Source organism: Orcinus orca, chromosome 11 (assembly GCF_937001465.1).
Source record: "Orcinus orca chromosome 11, mOrcOrc1.1, whole genome shotgun sequence".
Taxonomy (NCBI): domain Eukaryota; kingdom Metazoa; phylum Chordata; class Mammalia; order Artiodactyla; family Delphinidae; genus Orcinus; species Orcinus orca.
This window is the reverse complement of record NC_064569.1, coordinates 69,814,691-69,831,823: the sequence shown is the minus strand read 5'-3', so window position 1 is coordinate 69,831,823 and position 17,133 is coordinate 69,814,691. Positions and strand designations below refer to the sequence as shown.

At 35.2% G+C, this 17,133-nt stretch overlaps 1 protein-coding gene across 1 annotated transcript in view; it reads left to right on the top strand.

Annotated features, from left to right (window-relative positions):
• The first annotated feature begins 405 nt into the window (after positions 1-405).
• Positions 406-17,133, top strand: part of MGAT4C (MGAT4 family member C) — a 283,050-nt gene continuing 266,322 nt past the window's right edge. Inside the window, exon 1 of the mRNA XM_004280611.4 lies at positions 406-483. The gene's annotated coding sequence lies outside the window, so the exon portion shown is untranslated. The remainder of the gene's footprint in view (positions 484-17,133) is intronic.

The window sequence follows — 17,133 nt, the reverse complement described above, 5'->3', positions numbered from 1 at the left end:
TTTATGAATCACCTCAAATATAGGACAGCACTTAATTTAGCTAAATCTATCGTAAGAATTTATCATTCTTTAAATTATATGGTTTACTTATTTTTCCTTTCCAGCATCACCCTTATCTCTCCCAATTCCAGAAGCCCAACTATGTACATGTTTATGGAGGTTAATCCCGGACCTGAATTTCATTAACTGACCATAGCCATAGTTGAGTTTCTACAGTAATGAGTTCATTGGGCAGAAATTTTGTAAAGATATGGGGGAAAGAGGAGGGGTAAATATTATCTACATTTGAAAGGACCAAATTTACAAATCAGTACTCTTTTAAAGCAATTTTTTTCTCCTTGACTAACTGGGAGTTTATTTGCATGCATTCTAAGTGGCAGTGCATGGGAAACTAAGACTTTTGTCATTTTGATTTAACACAGACTCACCCAGAAAGCACAACCCTGATTTTGCATGAGAAGGACCATCTATGGAACCTAAAACGTGAGTACTATTTATTTTGTGCTACTGAATTCTGCTCTGCTATATAACTGACCTTGTGATAAGACGTGGCCTTTATTAAGATATATAATGAAAGTCTTGATTAAGTTTAAGTGTAGACCATAAGAAGTGCAGAAAGTAAGAATTGATGTGTCTGTTCTATTGTTCAGTTTAAAGAATTCTAGTAGTTAGTAGATACTTAACTTTGAAGAAGATAATATAACCGTGCTATTCACTGATACTTAATTTAAAGCAGATAGCTTTATATACTTTTGATATTCCAATTTATTTATGGTTGATAAAATTTATAAAATAATCCCTTACAAATAAACATTTCCTATGCTATTTTGTGCATAATTTATTTTTTCATCTTTTCTGTGATCAATATCCCTGAGTACTTAGAGCCTATATTTATTGTCTCAGTTTTTCTCTGAGTTTTTTTTCAAATGGAGTAAGTAGTCGGTTAAAGATAAAAGATTGGTGCACCTTTTTTCCTTGTTCTGTCACAGATCCGTCTTTCCATTACTTACTAATTGTTGGCATCTCTTCTCCCTGTTTGGCTTCTGATAAGTTGTCTTTGATAACCTGCTGTTTTGTTCTTGAACTTTGCCATGGCTACAACTGTGGGGTATCAGAACTGTCAAAAATAAAAGAGCAAGAGGCACAGAGCTTATGAAACTTAGAGAAGACATAAAGCCTGGTATCAACTGGTGAATTTTCCACTGGCAGGTAGTTTTCACTTTATCCCATTTGTTGTCACAGTACACAGTACCTGAAATAATAAGGGAATTTTTTCCCCCAATAAATGGACTATCAGGGCTGTTTGCTTTGTGAGAATCTGCCAAGGCAACATGCCATGTGGCTTTATCTTTGAAAGTGAGGATGAAACAAGCTTGCCTGGCTCCAGATAAGCGACTTAGAAGGAATCCTGTTCAGATGTACCTGTCACTAATTTATCTGGAGGTTTTGTGATTCATACATACTACTCTGTGTGCGATGAAGCATTAAATTGGTTTCCTCTGGGAGCAGGTCACATTCAGGGGTCGTCAGACCTATGCTATAGGATGGTGCATGCTTGATTCATAAAGCCTCTCACTACTGAATTTTTATCTGTTAGAGGACTGGTAACGTGAACATATGTTAGATGATTTCTTGGAATATTTCAACAGCAAAGGGATTGACAACAATTTGTCTATTAATATGCAGGTGTATGTAACAAAAAATTAATCAACCTTTCTGCTGTTAGTATAATCATTTATCCTGATAATTAAGTAGTTATACATATGTTTCCCAATAATGGCCTAGCCCTTGATGAATGCATTTCTATGACTCCTTTATTTATTGAAACAAAGGGATATGTACTTAAGTGCATTACTTTATAGTGGGAAAAAAATGCAGAGCTGATTTGAAACAGGTCTCCTGAAAAAAAATCTTTAGAAAGCAAAGAGTTTTCCCATTTATAATATAGTTTTCTACTGTGGCAATTCTACTTTGTTACTCTATATATTTTGAAAGAAAATGGCATACCTTGGAAAGTGAGACAGATACTGGTTCAAATTTGAAAGGAACATAAAAGAAAGAGATGTCTATTTATATGTTAACATTGTGCTGAGAGATTTTTCATATGGATTTTTTTTATGTGGTATATTTAACAAATGCAAAAACAAAAACAAAAAAAACCCTATTCTTCATTTTATTATTTCCATGATGGGGTATATAAAACTAAAACCTAATATCTTCCCTTGGGTTTTTTTTGTTTGTTTGTTTTTATTTTTGGTTTTTTTTTTTTGCGGTACGCGGGCCGCTCACTGTTGTGGCCTCTCCCATTCCGGAGCACAGGCTCCGGACGCGCAGGCTCAGTGGCCATGGCTCACGGGCCCAGCCGCTCCGCGGCATGTGGGATCTTCCCAGACCGGGGCACGAACCCGTGTCCCCTGCATTGGCAGGCAGACTCTCAACCACTGCGCCACCAGCGAAGCCCTATGCTGCATTTTTATACGGTGTAAGTCTTCAGATTTTATCCTAGGTGTGAAAATGTGGAACATTTAACATAAACTGGAATTTTCCTATTAATGAGTTATATCATAATTAGGGCATTACTGTAGGAACCTACTAAGTCATTTATGCACGATTCACAATATTTAAATAAGATATTCTTCACATTTCACAATCCTTAAATTAAACTGTGGTCTTAAAACCTTGCAAGGCCTCCTAATAAACAGGAGTGTGAAGTAAATATATTTAATAATATTATTTTAAGATTTCAAAATATTAGTAAGCATTTTTCTGAAAAGAAAGGAAAGAAAGAAAAGCAGTTCATGAAACTAGGAAAAAAATACTATTATACCATATGCAAAGTACACATGATTAGGCATATTTCTGCCCTCTTCTCTCCATTCCAATTTTGTTTTTTGCTATAGACAATAAAAAATGCATAACTTTGAATTTTCCATATCTTTTTTAAACCTATTATATACCTCACTACAAGGTATTTTCTTAATTTTTTTTTTTTAAGAAAAATCTTTTATAAATACAGACTAAATTCACGTTATTTTCAGAATGAAAATAGCATGAACCATTTATGGAATAAAATGGAATAAAATGAACCATTTTGTTGGAGACATTTAAAGGATTTAACAAGTATTTTGTTGCTAAGATTATAATGGTACTTTTAAATAGTTTTTTATATCTATCATGAATTTTTCCTCTGTTCTTTTATAATTTTAAGGTGTACAGCATTATAATTTAACATTTGTAAACACCAAAGAGAGATTACCACCACAAGTCTAATTACCATCCAACTGCATACAGTTGACCCCCTTCACTTATTTTGCCCACTCCCAAATCCCTTCTACTTAGGTAATCACTAATCTTATCTCTATCTATAAGTTTATTTTTATTGGTTAGTTTTGTTTTTTTAGATTTTACGTATGAGTGAAATCTTAAGGTATTTGCATTTTTCCATCTGACTTATTTCACTTAGCATTATTCTTTTAAGGTCCATCCATGTTGTCACAAATGGCAGGATTTCATTCTTTTTATGGCTGAGTAGTATTGCATTGCATACATACACCACATCTTTTTCCATTCTTTTATTGATGGACACTTATGTTGTTTCCACATCTTGGCTATTGTAAATAATGCTACAGTGAACATAGGGGTACATATATCTTTTTGAATTAGTGTTTTCATGTTCTTCAGATAAACACCCAGAAGTTTAATAGCTGGGTCGTATTGTGGTTCTATTCATAATTTTTTGAGGAATATCCATAACTATTTTCCATAGTGGCTATACCATTTTACAGTCCCATCAACAGTGTATGAAGGTTCCCTTTTTCCACATCCTATACAACATTTGTTATTTCTTGTCTTTTCAATAACAGCCATTCTTTTTCTCTTTTCTTTACATGGTGAGTAAATCCCCACATTTCAGACTCTGCTTAAATAGATTATCACCTCTTCTAAAAAGTATTTTCTAGTTGTCTAATCTAGTCTTGATCTCTCACAGACTTCTTTGATCTCATAGCATTTGCCATAATATTTAAGTATTTTACCTATATTTTATAAATATTAATTATATAAATAATATACTATATAGAGAGAAAGAATATTATTTACCTGTTTATATTTTGTCTGTTATACAAAACTTAAGCACAATTTCAGTGCCTAGCATAGTGCCTAGTATATAATAAAAAGTCAATAAAATTTGTTGAGTTTATGAAATCAGATAATTAAAATAATTCCATAACTAAGAGTATAAGAAATATAAAGTATATATTAAATATATAGAACAGAAAGTTATATAACTACTGGTTAATTTAACAAAATAATAACAAATATCATATACAAACAGACAAGTCAGCAAGCTTCACACATAGCTTCTCCAGAAAACAACTGAACCCTACCAATACCTATTAGATATTAAGTGCCATGGAATCTGTAAGTAGTATTGTCTTAGAGTAATTATGAAAATTTCCATGGATATCTTCTGAAATAGTTTAAAGAGAAACAAAAATATCTATGATTTTTAAAAACAACCAGTTATTTTACAAGTGTTTATTGAGAGCTGACTATGTATGAAACTGTGCAAAAGTCTATAGGAGATTTATTATTGTAAATGGTTAACTCTCACCTCATGGGATCAATATATAGTAAGAAAATTCAATATATACTTTTAAAAAGTTAAAGTAGAACTTTAACTATAGAGCAGAAGTTGAAAATGTTAATGGCATTTAGCAGAACTAGAGTTCATTTTTAGCTGAGGGAAATAGCAACAGCATACTGCAGAGGTTAATTTGACACTAATCTTTGAAGAAAGCTGAAGGAATTCTTGGCAGAGGGAATAGCATAAGAAAAGGCATGAAGAAGGTGTTTAGTAAGAATTAGTTGCTCATTTCAACAGGTATATCAAATAAATGTAGGAGGATATGTTATATAAATGTAGGAGGATATATTATATTATATAAATATAGGAGGATATCAAATAAATGTAGGAGGATATATTACGTTATGTTTGGCAGCTGCTTTGGATGGAAGTTATATTTGAAAATAGATTAGGACAAGATTGTGGAAGATTTAATTCTAGTTTAAGAAACAGAGATTTTGTTGGCATGTAGCTAAGTCCCTAGAATATGTTCAATCTCTTCTTATTTTAGAAGCCTAAAAAAAAAAGAATGTGATTATTTTGAATGATGGTTTACACAGAAAAATCTGGCATTACGTATTACAAGCTCTCCCTTTTGTATGTGCTATATATTTGCATACATGCATACATGCCACACATACACATATGTGTCAGGGTGTGTGTGTATATGTGTGTGTGCATAGTAAATGTGTATCACTTAATCTGGCTTTATTTTAAAAATAGATTAGAGGAGGAGTCAGTGTCATTATGTATGGAAACTACTAGTCACTTCAGCAAATACTCAATAAACTGGTAAAGCAAGGAAACATGAAATAAAATATCAGATGAAGGGCATATCTTTCAGAGTCACACTTGAGGAAGAACTCATAAGAATGATGACTTGTGAACTCATTATACATGTACATATATCCACTCTTTTTTTTAGATTCTTTTGCCATTTAGGCCATTACAGAGAATTGAGTAAAGTTCCCTATTCTATACAGTAGGTCCTTATTAGTTATCTATTTTATATTTAGTACTGTCTATATATCCATCCCAGTCTCCCAATTTATCCCTCCCCGCTTACTCCCTGGTAACCATAAGTTTGTTTTCTACATCTGTGACTCTACTTCCATTTTGTAAATAAGTTCATTTTTCCAAAAAAAAAAGTGTTTAATTAGACCTCGATGACCAAAAAGCCAAGATATCTGTAACCTATTACTTCCCTAAACATATTCTTTATAGCACATACAATGCAAGATGTAAATAGGAATTTTGTGATAATTTTTTTTGTAATTGATAATTTCGAAGAAATTTGGGAAATATGTACAATACCTGTTTTAGATATGAAAAAACACAACAACCTATTAAAAACATGAACCATTACACTAATAAATTTGTTGCTGTTTAACCCAGTATTTACCAAACTAATTTAACTACTGTGTAACACTTATTAATTTTTTTTTTGCGGTATGCGGGCCTCTCACTGCTGTGGCCTCTCCCGTTGCGGAGCATAGGCTCAGGACATGCAGGCTTAGCGGCCATGGCTCACGGGCCCAGCCGCTCCACGGCATGTGGGATCTTCCCGGACCGGGGCACGAACCCGCATTCCCTGCATTGGCAGGCAGACTCTCAACCACTGCGGCACAAGAGAAGCCCTGTAACACTTATTTTAACGCCATGATCTTTCCATGATTCTATGTTGCCTCGATGCAGATTTACAGTATCATTTTCTGAAAGCATTTACAGTAAGAAAAATAAATGCAAACTTTTATTGTTTGGTATTTTATGAACTGTTTAAGAATCTTGGCATATTTCTAGATAGCAAAGTTATTCTCCTATATTTTCTCTCTTTTTTTAACAACTTTATTGGAGTATAATTGCTTTAAAATGGTGTATTACTTTGTACTGTATAACAGTGAATCAGCTACATGTATACATATATCCCCATATCCACTCCCTCTTGAAACTCCCTCCCACCCTCCCTATCCCACCCCTCTAGGGGAACACAAAGCACCAAGCTAATCTCCATGTGCTATGCAGCTTCTTCCCACTAGCTATCTATTTTACATTTGGTAGTATATATATGACAATGCTACTGTCTCACTTCGTCCCAGCTTACACTTCCCCCTCCCCGTGTCCTCAAGTCCATTCTTGACGTCAGCGTCTTTATTCCTGTCCTGCCCCTAGGTTCTCCAGAAACATTTTTGTTTGTTTTTTTAGATTCCATATGTAAGTGTTAGCATACGGTATTTCTATTTCTCTTTCTGACTTAACTTCACTCTGTATGACAGTCTCTAGGTCCAGCCACCTCACTGCAAATAACTCAATTTCATTTCTTTTTATGACTGAGTAATATTCCATTGTATATATGTGCCACATCTTCTTTATCCATTCATCTGTCAATGGACATTTAGGTTGCTTCCATGTACTGGCTGTCGTAAATAGAGCTGCAATGAACGTTGTGGTACATGTTACTTTTTGAATTATGGTTTTCTCAGGGTATGTGCCCAGTACTGGGATTGCTGGGTCATATAGTAGTTCTGTTTTTAGTTTTTTAAGGAACCTCCATACTGCTCTCCATAGGGGCTGTATCAATTTACATTCCCACCAACAGTGCAGGAGGGTTCCCTTTCTCCACACCCTCTCCAGCATTTTCTGTTTGTAGATTTTTTGATGATGGCCATTCTGACTGGTGTGAGGTGATAACTCATTGTAGTTTTGATTTACAATTCTCTAATGATTAATGATGTTGAGCATTTTTTTTCGTGTGTTTGTTGGCAGTCTGTATGTCTTCTTTGCAGAAATGTATATTTAGGTCTTCTGCCCATTTTTGGATTGGGTTGTTTGTTTTTTTGATACTGAGCTGCATAAGCTGCATGTATATTTTGGAGATTAATCCTTTGTCAGTTGCTTCATTTGCAAATATTTTCTCCCATTCTGAGGGTGGTATTTTTGTCTTGTTTATGTTTTCCTTTACTGTGCAAAAGTTTTTAAGTTTCATAGGTCCCATTTGTTTATTTTTCTTTTTATTCCCATTTCTCTAGGAGGTGGTCAAAAAGGATCTTGCTGTGATTTGTGTCATAGAGAGTTCTGCCTACATTTTCCTCTAAGAATTTTATAGTGTCTAGCCTTACATTTAGGTCTTTAACCCATTTTGAGTTTATTTTTGTGTATGGTGTTAGGGAGTGTTCTAATTTCATTCTTTTACATGTAGCTGTCCAGTTTTCCCAGCACCACTTATTGAAGAGGCTGTCTTTTCTCCATTGTATATTCTTGCTATATCAAAGATAGGCTGACCATATGTGTGTGGGTTTATCTCTGGGCTTTCTATCCTGTTCCATTAATCTATATTTCTGTTTTTGTGCCAGTACCATGCTGTCATGATTACTGTAGCTGTCTAACATAGTCTGAAATCCAGGAGCCTGATTCCTCTAGCTCCATTTTTCGTTCTCAAGATTGCTTTGGCTATTCGGGGTCTTTTGTGTTTCCATACAAATTGTGAAATGTTTTGTTCTAGCTCTGTGAAAAATGTCTTTGGTAGTTTGATAGGGATTGCATTGAACCTGTAGATTGCTTTGGGTAGTATAGTCATTTTCACAATGTTGATTCTTCCAATCCAAGAACATGGTATATCTCTCCATTTGTTTGTATCATCTTTAATTTCTTTCATTAGTGTCTTATACTTTTCTGCATACAGGTCTTTTGTCTCAGGTAGGTTTATTCCTAGGTATTCTATTCTTTTTGTTACAACAGTAAATGGGAGTAATTCCTTAAATTCTCTTTCAGAGTAGTAAACATTAGTGTATAGGAATGCAAAAGATTTCTGTGCATTAATATTGTATTCTGCTACATTACCAAATTCATTGATTAGCTCTAGTAGTTTTCTGGTAGCATCTTTAGGATTCTCTATGTATAGTATCACGTCATCTGCAAACAGTGACAGCTTTACTTCTTTTCCAATTTGGATTCCTTTTATTTCTTTATCTTCTCTGATTGCTGTGGCTAAAACTTTCAAAACTATGTTGAATAATAGTGGTGAGAGTGGGCAACCTTGTCTTGTTCCTGATCTTAGTGGAAGTGGTTTCAGTTTTTCACCATTGAGAACTATGGTGGCTGTGGGTTTGTCATATATGGCCTTTATTATGTTGAGGTAAGTTCCCTCTATGCCTACTTTCTGGAGGGTTTTTATCATAAATGGGTGTTGAATTTTGTCAAAAGCTTTTTCTGCATCTATTCAGATGATCATATGGATTTTATCCTTCAATTTTTTAATATGGTGTATCACGTTGATTGATTTGTATATATTGAAGAATCCTTGCATTCCTGGGATAAACCCACTTGATCATGGTGTATGATCTTTTTAATGTGCTGTTGGATTCTGTTTGCTAGAATTTTGTTGAGGATTTTTGCATGTATGTTCATCAGTGATATTGGCCTGTAGTCTTCTCTCTTTGTGACATCTTTTTCTGGTTTTGGTATCAGGGTGATGGTGGTCTTGTAGAATGAATTTGGGAGTGTTCCTTCCTCTGCTATATTTTGGACGAGTTTGAGAAGGATAAGTGTTAGCTCTTCTCTGAATGTTTGATAGAATTCACCTGTGATGCCATCTGGTCCTGGGCTTTTATTTGTTGGAAGATTTTTCATCACAGTTTCCATTTCAGTGCTTGTGATTGGTCTGTTTATATTTTCTATTTCTTCCTGGTTCAGTCTAGGAAGGTTGAACTTTTCTAAAAATTTGTTCATTTCTTCCAGGTTGTCCATTTTATTGGCATATAGTTGCTTGTAGTAATCTCTCATGATCCTTTGTATTTCTGCATGTCAGTTGTTATTTCTCCTTTTTCATTTCTAATTCTATTGATTTGAGTCTTCTCCCTTTTTTTCTTGATGAGTCTGGCTAGTGGTTTATCACTTTTGTTTATCTTCTCAAAGAACCAGCTTTGGTTTTATTGATCTTTGTTATCGTTTCCTTAATTTCTTTTTCCTTTATTTCTGATCTGATCTTCATGATTTCTTTTCTTCTGCTAACTTTATGGTTTTTTGATCTTCTTTCACTAATTGTTTTAGGGGTAAGGTTAGGTTGTTTATTTGAGATGTTTCTTGTTTTGTAAGGTAAGACTGTATTGCTATAAACTTCCCTCTTAGAACTGCTTTTGCTGCATCCCATAGGTTTTGGGTCGTCATGTTTTCACTGTCATTTTTTTCTAGGTATTTTTTTATTTCCTCTTTGATTTCTTTAGTGATCTCTTGGTTATTTAATAGTGTATTGTTTAGCCTCCATGTGTTTGTATTTTTTACAGTTTTTTTTCCTGTAATTGATATCTAGTCTCATAGCATTGTGGTTGGAAAATATACTTCATATGATTTCAGTTTTCTTACAATTTACCAAGGCTTTATTTGTGACCCAAGATATGGTCTATCCTGGAGAATGTTCCACAAGCACTTGAAAAGAAAGTGTATTCTCTTGTTTTTGGATGGAATGTCAAATAAATACCAATTAAGTCCATCTTGTTTAATGTGTCATTTAAAGCTTGTGTTTCCTTATTTATTTTCATTTTGGATGATACATCCATTTGGGAAAGTGGAGTGTTAAAGTCCTCCAGTATTATTGTGTTATTGTCGTTTGCCCCTTTTATGGCTGTTAGTATTTGCCTTATGTATTGAGGTGCTCCTATGTTGTGTGCATAAATATTTACAATTGTTATATCTTCTTCTTGGATCGATTTTGGATCATCTTTACTCTCATTATTCTGAATTCTTTTTCAGGTAGACTGCCTATTTCCTCTTCATTTGTTTGGTCTGATGGGTTTTTATCTTGCTACTTCATCTGCTGTGTATTTCTGTGTCTTCTCATTTTGCTTAACTTACTGTGTTTGGGGTCTTCTTTTCACAGGCTGCACGTTCGTAGTTCCCATTGATTTTGGTGTCTGCCCCCAGTAGCTAAGGTTGGTTCAGTGGGTTTTGTAGGCTTCCTTGTGGAGAGGATGGTTCCTGTGTTCTGGTGGATGAGACTTCATCTTGTCTTTCTGGTGGGCAGGACCGCGTCCGGTGGTGTGTTTTGGGGGGAGGGGGTCTGTGAACTTATGTTTTTAGGCAGCCTCTCTGCTAATGGATAGGTTGTGTTCCTGTCTTGCTAGTTGTTTGCCCTAGGGTGTCCAGCACTGTAGCTTGCTGGTCATTGAGTGGAGCTGGGTCTTAGCTTTGAGATGGAGATCTCTGTGAGAGCTTTTGCCATTTGATGTTATGTGGAGCTGGGAGGTCTCTGGTGGACCAATGTCCTGAACTCAGCTCTTCCACCTCAGAGGCTCAGGCCTGACACCGGGCCGGAGCATGGAGACCCTGTCAGCTACTCAGCTCAGAAGGAAAGGGAAAAGAAAGAAAGGAAGGAAGGAAGGAAGGAAGGGAGGAAGGGAAGAAGAGAAAGAAATAAAATAAAGTTATTAAAATAGAAAAAAGTATATTATTAAAAATAAAGAAAAGAAAGAAAGAAGAGAACAGCCAAACCAAAATACAAATGCACCAATTATAACAAGTGCTAAAAATTGTACAAAAAAAAAAAAAAATAGGACAGACAGACCCCTAGGACAAATGGTAAAAGCAAAGCTATACAGACAAAATCACACAAAGCAGCATACACATACACACTCACAAAAAGAGAAAAAGAAAAATATATATTTATTAAAGAAAAAAGGAAGAGAGCAACAAAATCAATAAACAAATATACCAATGATAATAAGCTGTAAATACTAAATGAAAATAAACATAAAAGCAGAAACAAATTAGATGCAGAAAATAAACCCCAAGTCTACAGTTGCTCCCAAAGTCCACCACCTCAATTTTGGATGATTTGTTTTCTGTTCTGATATTCCACAGATGAAGGGTACATCAAGGTGATTGTGGAGATTTAATCCGCTGCTCCTGAGGCTGCTGCGAGAAATTTCCCTTTCTCTTCTTTGTTCTCACAGCTCCTGGGGTTCAGCTTTGGATTTGACCCTGCCTCTGTGTGTAGGTCACCTGAGGGCATCTGTTCCCTGCCCAGACAGGAGCGGGTTAAAGTAGCAGCTGATTAGGGGGCTGTGGCTCACTCCGGCCAGGGGAGGCAGGAGTACGGAATGCAGGGCAAGCCTGTGGCGGCAGAGGCCTGTGTGACGTTTCACCAGTCTGAGGTGCACCTTGTGTTCTCCCAGAGAAGTTGTCCTTGGATCACGGGACTGTGGCAGTGGCGGGCTGCACAGGCTCCCAGGAGGGGAGGTGTGGACAGTGACCTGTGCTTGCACACAGGTGTCTTGGTGGCTACAGCAGCAGCCTTAGTGTTTCTTGCCCATCTCTGGTGTCCGCACTGATAGCTGCAGCTTGCGCTAGTCTCTGGAGCTCATTAGGCAGTGCTCCAAATCCCCTCTCCTTGCACACCCCAAAATTATGGTCTCTTGCCTCTTAGGCAGGTCCAGACTTTTTCCCGGACTCCCTCCTGGCTAGCTGTGGCACACTAGCCCCCTTCAGGCTGTGTTCACGCAGCCAACCCCAGTCCTCTCCCTGGCGTCTGACCAGTGAAGCCCAAGCCTCAGCTCCCAGCCCCTACCTGCCCAGGTGGGTGAGCAGACAAGCCTCTCAGGCTGGTGAGTGCTGGTCGGCACCAATCCTCTTTGCGGGAATCTCTCCGCTTTGCCCTCTGCACTCCTGTTGCTACGCTCTCCTCCGTGGCTCCGAAGCTTCACCCCCTAGCCCACCCCCCGTCTTCACCAGTGAAGGGGCTTCCTAGTGTGTGGAAACTTTTCCTCCTTCACAGGTCCCTCCCAGAGGTGCAGGTCCCATCCCTATTCTTTTGTCTCTGTTTTTCCTTTTTTCTTTTGCCCTACCCAAGTACGTGGGGAGTTTCTTGCCTTTTGGGATGTCTGAAGTCTTCTGCCAGCATTCAGTAGGTATTCTGTAGGAGTTGTTCCACATGTAGATGTATTTTTGATGTATTTGTATGAAGGAAGGTGATTTCCACGGCTTACTCCTCTGCCATCTTGGAGGTTCCTCTATAGTTTCTTCTAGAATCTTTTTACCTCCAGCTTTACATTTTGTTCTATGAACCAGCTAAATAATTTTTGTGTGTTGGCAAAGTAGGGATCAACAATAATTTTTAAGTACAAATATCCATTTAATTCCAGTATAATTTCATAAATACTTTCCTTCCTCATTGAGTTGACTAAGTCCTTGTTCCAAAATTAATTGAAAATATCTGTGTGAGATATTTTATTGTTCTATTGATCTTTTTGTGTATTATTAAATTCTTAAAGTATGCTATTGAGATATCTATTACTACATATTAAGAGCAAGTTTTGAAATAAGTTACTGTAACTCTACCAAATGTCTCCATTTTCAAGATTATTTTGACTATTCCAGATCCTTTTCCATTTCATCTTAGAACTAGTTAAGATTCTTATGATATTTTGACTGAAATTGTATTAAAGCTAACAAATCAGGAAAAATTGGCATCTTAAAAATAATGAGTCTTCTCATTTATAAAGCATAGCTCTCCTTTTACTTAGGTCTTATTTTCTTTCTCTCTGAAGCAATTCATAGTTTCCATAATAGAGATCCCACACATATTTTGTTAGATTTATTCCTATTTAATATTTGTTGATGCTATCATTAATGGAAACATTTTAAAGTGTTTATTTCTCATTGTAAGTATAGAGAAATACAGTTTTTATACCAATATTTTATCCTGTGCGCTTGCTAAATTTATTGTACTTATTACTTTAAGTAGCTACTTGTAGATTCTGTAGGCTTTTCTATATACACAGGCATATTACTAATATTAAGGTTTCCATGCCAACATTTGTATTTTCATTTCTCTTTGTCCAATTTCACTAGCTAGGACTTCCATTACAATGTTGAATAGAAATGGTGAGAACTGATTCTCTTGTAATATTCCCAATGGTAGGAGAGAAATACTGAAAGTATGATTTTAGTTTTCACATGTATTCTTTTTTTTTTTTGTGGTATGTGGGCCTCTCACTGTTGTGGCCTCTCCCGTTGCGGAGCACAGGCTCCGGATGCTCAGGCTCAGCGGCCATAGCTCACGGGCCCAGCCGCTCCGCGGCATGTGGGATCTTCCCACACCGGGGCATGAACCCATGTCCCCTGCATTGGCAGGCAGACTCTCAACCACTGCGCCACCAGGGAAGCCCCTCACATATATTCTTAATGGGATTGAGAGAGTTCTACTCTATGCCTAGGAGTTTAAAAGTTTTTATCATGAATGAGTCCTGGATTTCAAATAATATTTTTCTGCATCTTTTGTGATGATCTTATTGTCTTCTCTATAATATATATATATATATATGGCAAATTGCATTGATTAATTTCTGAATGCTAAACCAGCCATGCATTCCTGGAATATATTCCACTTGGTCATCATGTAACATGCTTCATATATATGACTGGATATGATTTGCTAATATTGTCTTAAAAATTTTTATGTTTATGTTTATGAAAAATATTAGACTGTAATTTTCTTTCCTTTCAGGTCTTTATCTCATTTGGTTTCAAGACATAAAATAAGCTTTGAAAGGATTACTTTCCACGATTTTCTAAGTTTGTGTCTTATTTCTTCTTCAAGTAATTGATAAGATTCACTAGAAAGCTACTTAAAGAGCTATCTTAGGGCTTCCCTGGTGGCGCAGTGGTTGAGAATCTGCCTGCCAATGCAGGGGACATGGGTTTGAGCCCTGGTCTGGGAAGATCCCACATGCCGCGGAGCAATTGGGCCCGTGAGCCACAATTACTGAGCCTGTGCGTCTGGAGCCTGTGCTCCACAGAGAACAAGAGAGGCAGCGATAGTGAGAGGCCCGCGCACGCGATGAAGAGTGGCCCCTGCTTGCCACAACTAGAGAAAGCCCTCGCACAGAAACGAAGACCCAACACAACCATAAATAAAGAAATAAAAAATTCAAAAAAAAAAAAAAGAGCTATCTTAGTAGCTCTTTAAATAGCCTGGAATTTTCTTTATGGAAAAGTTTTGAATTGCAAATATAATTTCCTCAATAGATAAAGGGATATTCAGTTTATCTTTATTACCTTATGTCAGTTATGGCAATTTATGTTGTTCAGAAAATTTGTCTATTGTGTCTAAATTATTCTATTTACATAAAATTATTCATAAAATACTATTAGGAAATATTATGAAATTTTATTGTTGGTTGGATCTGTAGCACTGTTCACCTCATTCTTGATATTGATATTTTGAATTTACCTTCTTTGTTTTCCACAAATATAACTAAGAATATAATAATTTTAGTAATCTTTTCAAATTTTGTTGATTTTTTCATATTTTTTGATTTTCAAATTTATCAATATTATTAATTTTCCTTTCTTCTGATCTTTTTGAATTTTAAATATTTATTTTCCATCTTCTAAAGGTAGAAGATTAGATTATTATTTTTGTACTTCAGTTCTTCACCAATAGAATAATTTAAACTTATCAAATTTTGTCCACATGCTGCTTAAACTATTACACAATTTTTGGCATGGTCTGCTTTCATTATTGTACAGTTTGAAATGATATCCAAATTCCTTTGTATTTTATTCTTTGAGCCATGGATTATTTACAAGTTTAATCTTTAATTTCTAATTATTTTGAGATTTTCTGCCTATTTTTTAATTGGTTCTTAATAGCTTTGTGGTAAAATAGTATACTGTACATTATTTAATTGATTAAAATTTATTGGGAGTTTTTTATAGCCCACTATATGATGAATGCTCTATGTACTGAAAAGAATATGTTTGGGAAATAGTGCTCTGTAAATATCAATTAGTTAATGTAAGTTGATAATTTTGTTCACTGTTTTTCTTGTCTTTTTGCTTTCAATTACCAAAGCAGTGTTAAAATCTCCATACAAAAGTGCAGATTCTTTCTTCAATTCTGCCAGTTTTTGTCTCATGTATTTCAAAATTGTGCTCTTAAGTACACATATAATTAGGTTCTTTATGTCTTCTCAATGAATTGACCCCTTTTATCACTGGGAAATATTTCTTTGATGCCTGATAATACTCTTTGTCGTGATATCTACTTTGTCTACAATTTTTTAATCCTATTAAGTAAATATTAAATAATCATTCACTGAAACTGAATTAGTATAATAAATAATAAATATAAATGAATATATTTATTAAAATGTCTCCCAAGTAATTGAATAAAAATACTGCTCATACATTTATTTTATATAGAAAAGAATTTGAAAGCTTACAAAATAAAAATTAAATCAGGATATGCATATAATATTTAACTGAGAGACTTTCAGTCCTGAGTAAATAATTAAAAGCCATATGTAGAAATTTGCAGCTAATAGGGACATTAGTGGTCAGTGTTCCATTTTATATATCGAAAAATTAATACTGTGAGAAGCCAAAAACTAGTCCCCAAACACAAATATTGTTAAGGTCTAGAATATCAATGCTCTTTGTTCTTCAAACTACTGATATAAGGTCCTTGTGGAGATATCCAAAACTGAAAGAAATAAGGGTTTCAAAAATTTACTGCTAATAGGAAAATGGAAAATATCAGTGTAATAATATTCTTAAACAGCTTCCTAAATCTTCAGATCCATCATCTTTTCAATTATAAAATGATCATAATTCATAATGGAAAAATATATATCTTTGTGTTTTCTTCTAGCTTAGGAAAAAAAAAAGGTTGGTTTCAATTTGGGTGTCACTGCCCCGTGAATAAAATATTCTCAAGAGTAAATGAGTGAGTGTTTACTTGCATAATGGAAAAGTGAGAAGAGAATAGCCTGAATAAATAACATTCATGTTAAAATAAACACCAAAATATTCTTTTGGGAGAACAGCTCTCCTTTTATGATTATATGCAGAGAAGGAAAAATAACCATTTAGCCTATGTCTTTGTTCTTGCATGTGTACTCCCAATGCAATTATACTTACCTTGAGTACGTTAGACTATGACTCCCATGCCCTTTAATTTAAAAAGTACATGTCAAAATCTCCATTATATTAATCGTTTTAATAGGACAGGGAAGCATTAATTAATCGAATACACAAACAAAGACATGCAGGGGACAATTTCTTGGCAGAAAACAATTAGGTTGAAATGTCATTTTTAGCAGTGCATTAGGGTTGTGGCAATTAAGATACAGTTAAGCCCTTTGGAAATATGAGCTCTTAGTCATTTTGTTTTCTAACAGTAAGTAACAGAGACAAAGCATTAGTACCTGAGCATAAATATGCTTTTTAATTTTCTGAAAACCATGACTTTTAAAAAAATTATATTTGCTGCTAATTCCTTTTGTTGACTGTATGTTCTGTGATGATAAATTTAAAGCGCTGAGAGATGCTCACTGGAATGAAAGGTAACATCAGTTTCTTAAAAAGCTTTGTCAAGATCCTAACCTTAGTAACTTAATGGAAGGTCAAGAATCAACTCGTGCTCCCAGTATTTTTTTCTAACACAGTTATGTATCTTACAATCAGTTCCACAAAAAAGTAAAATAGTTTCCCTTGACATTTGTTTGCTTGTCATG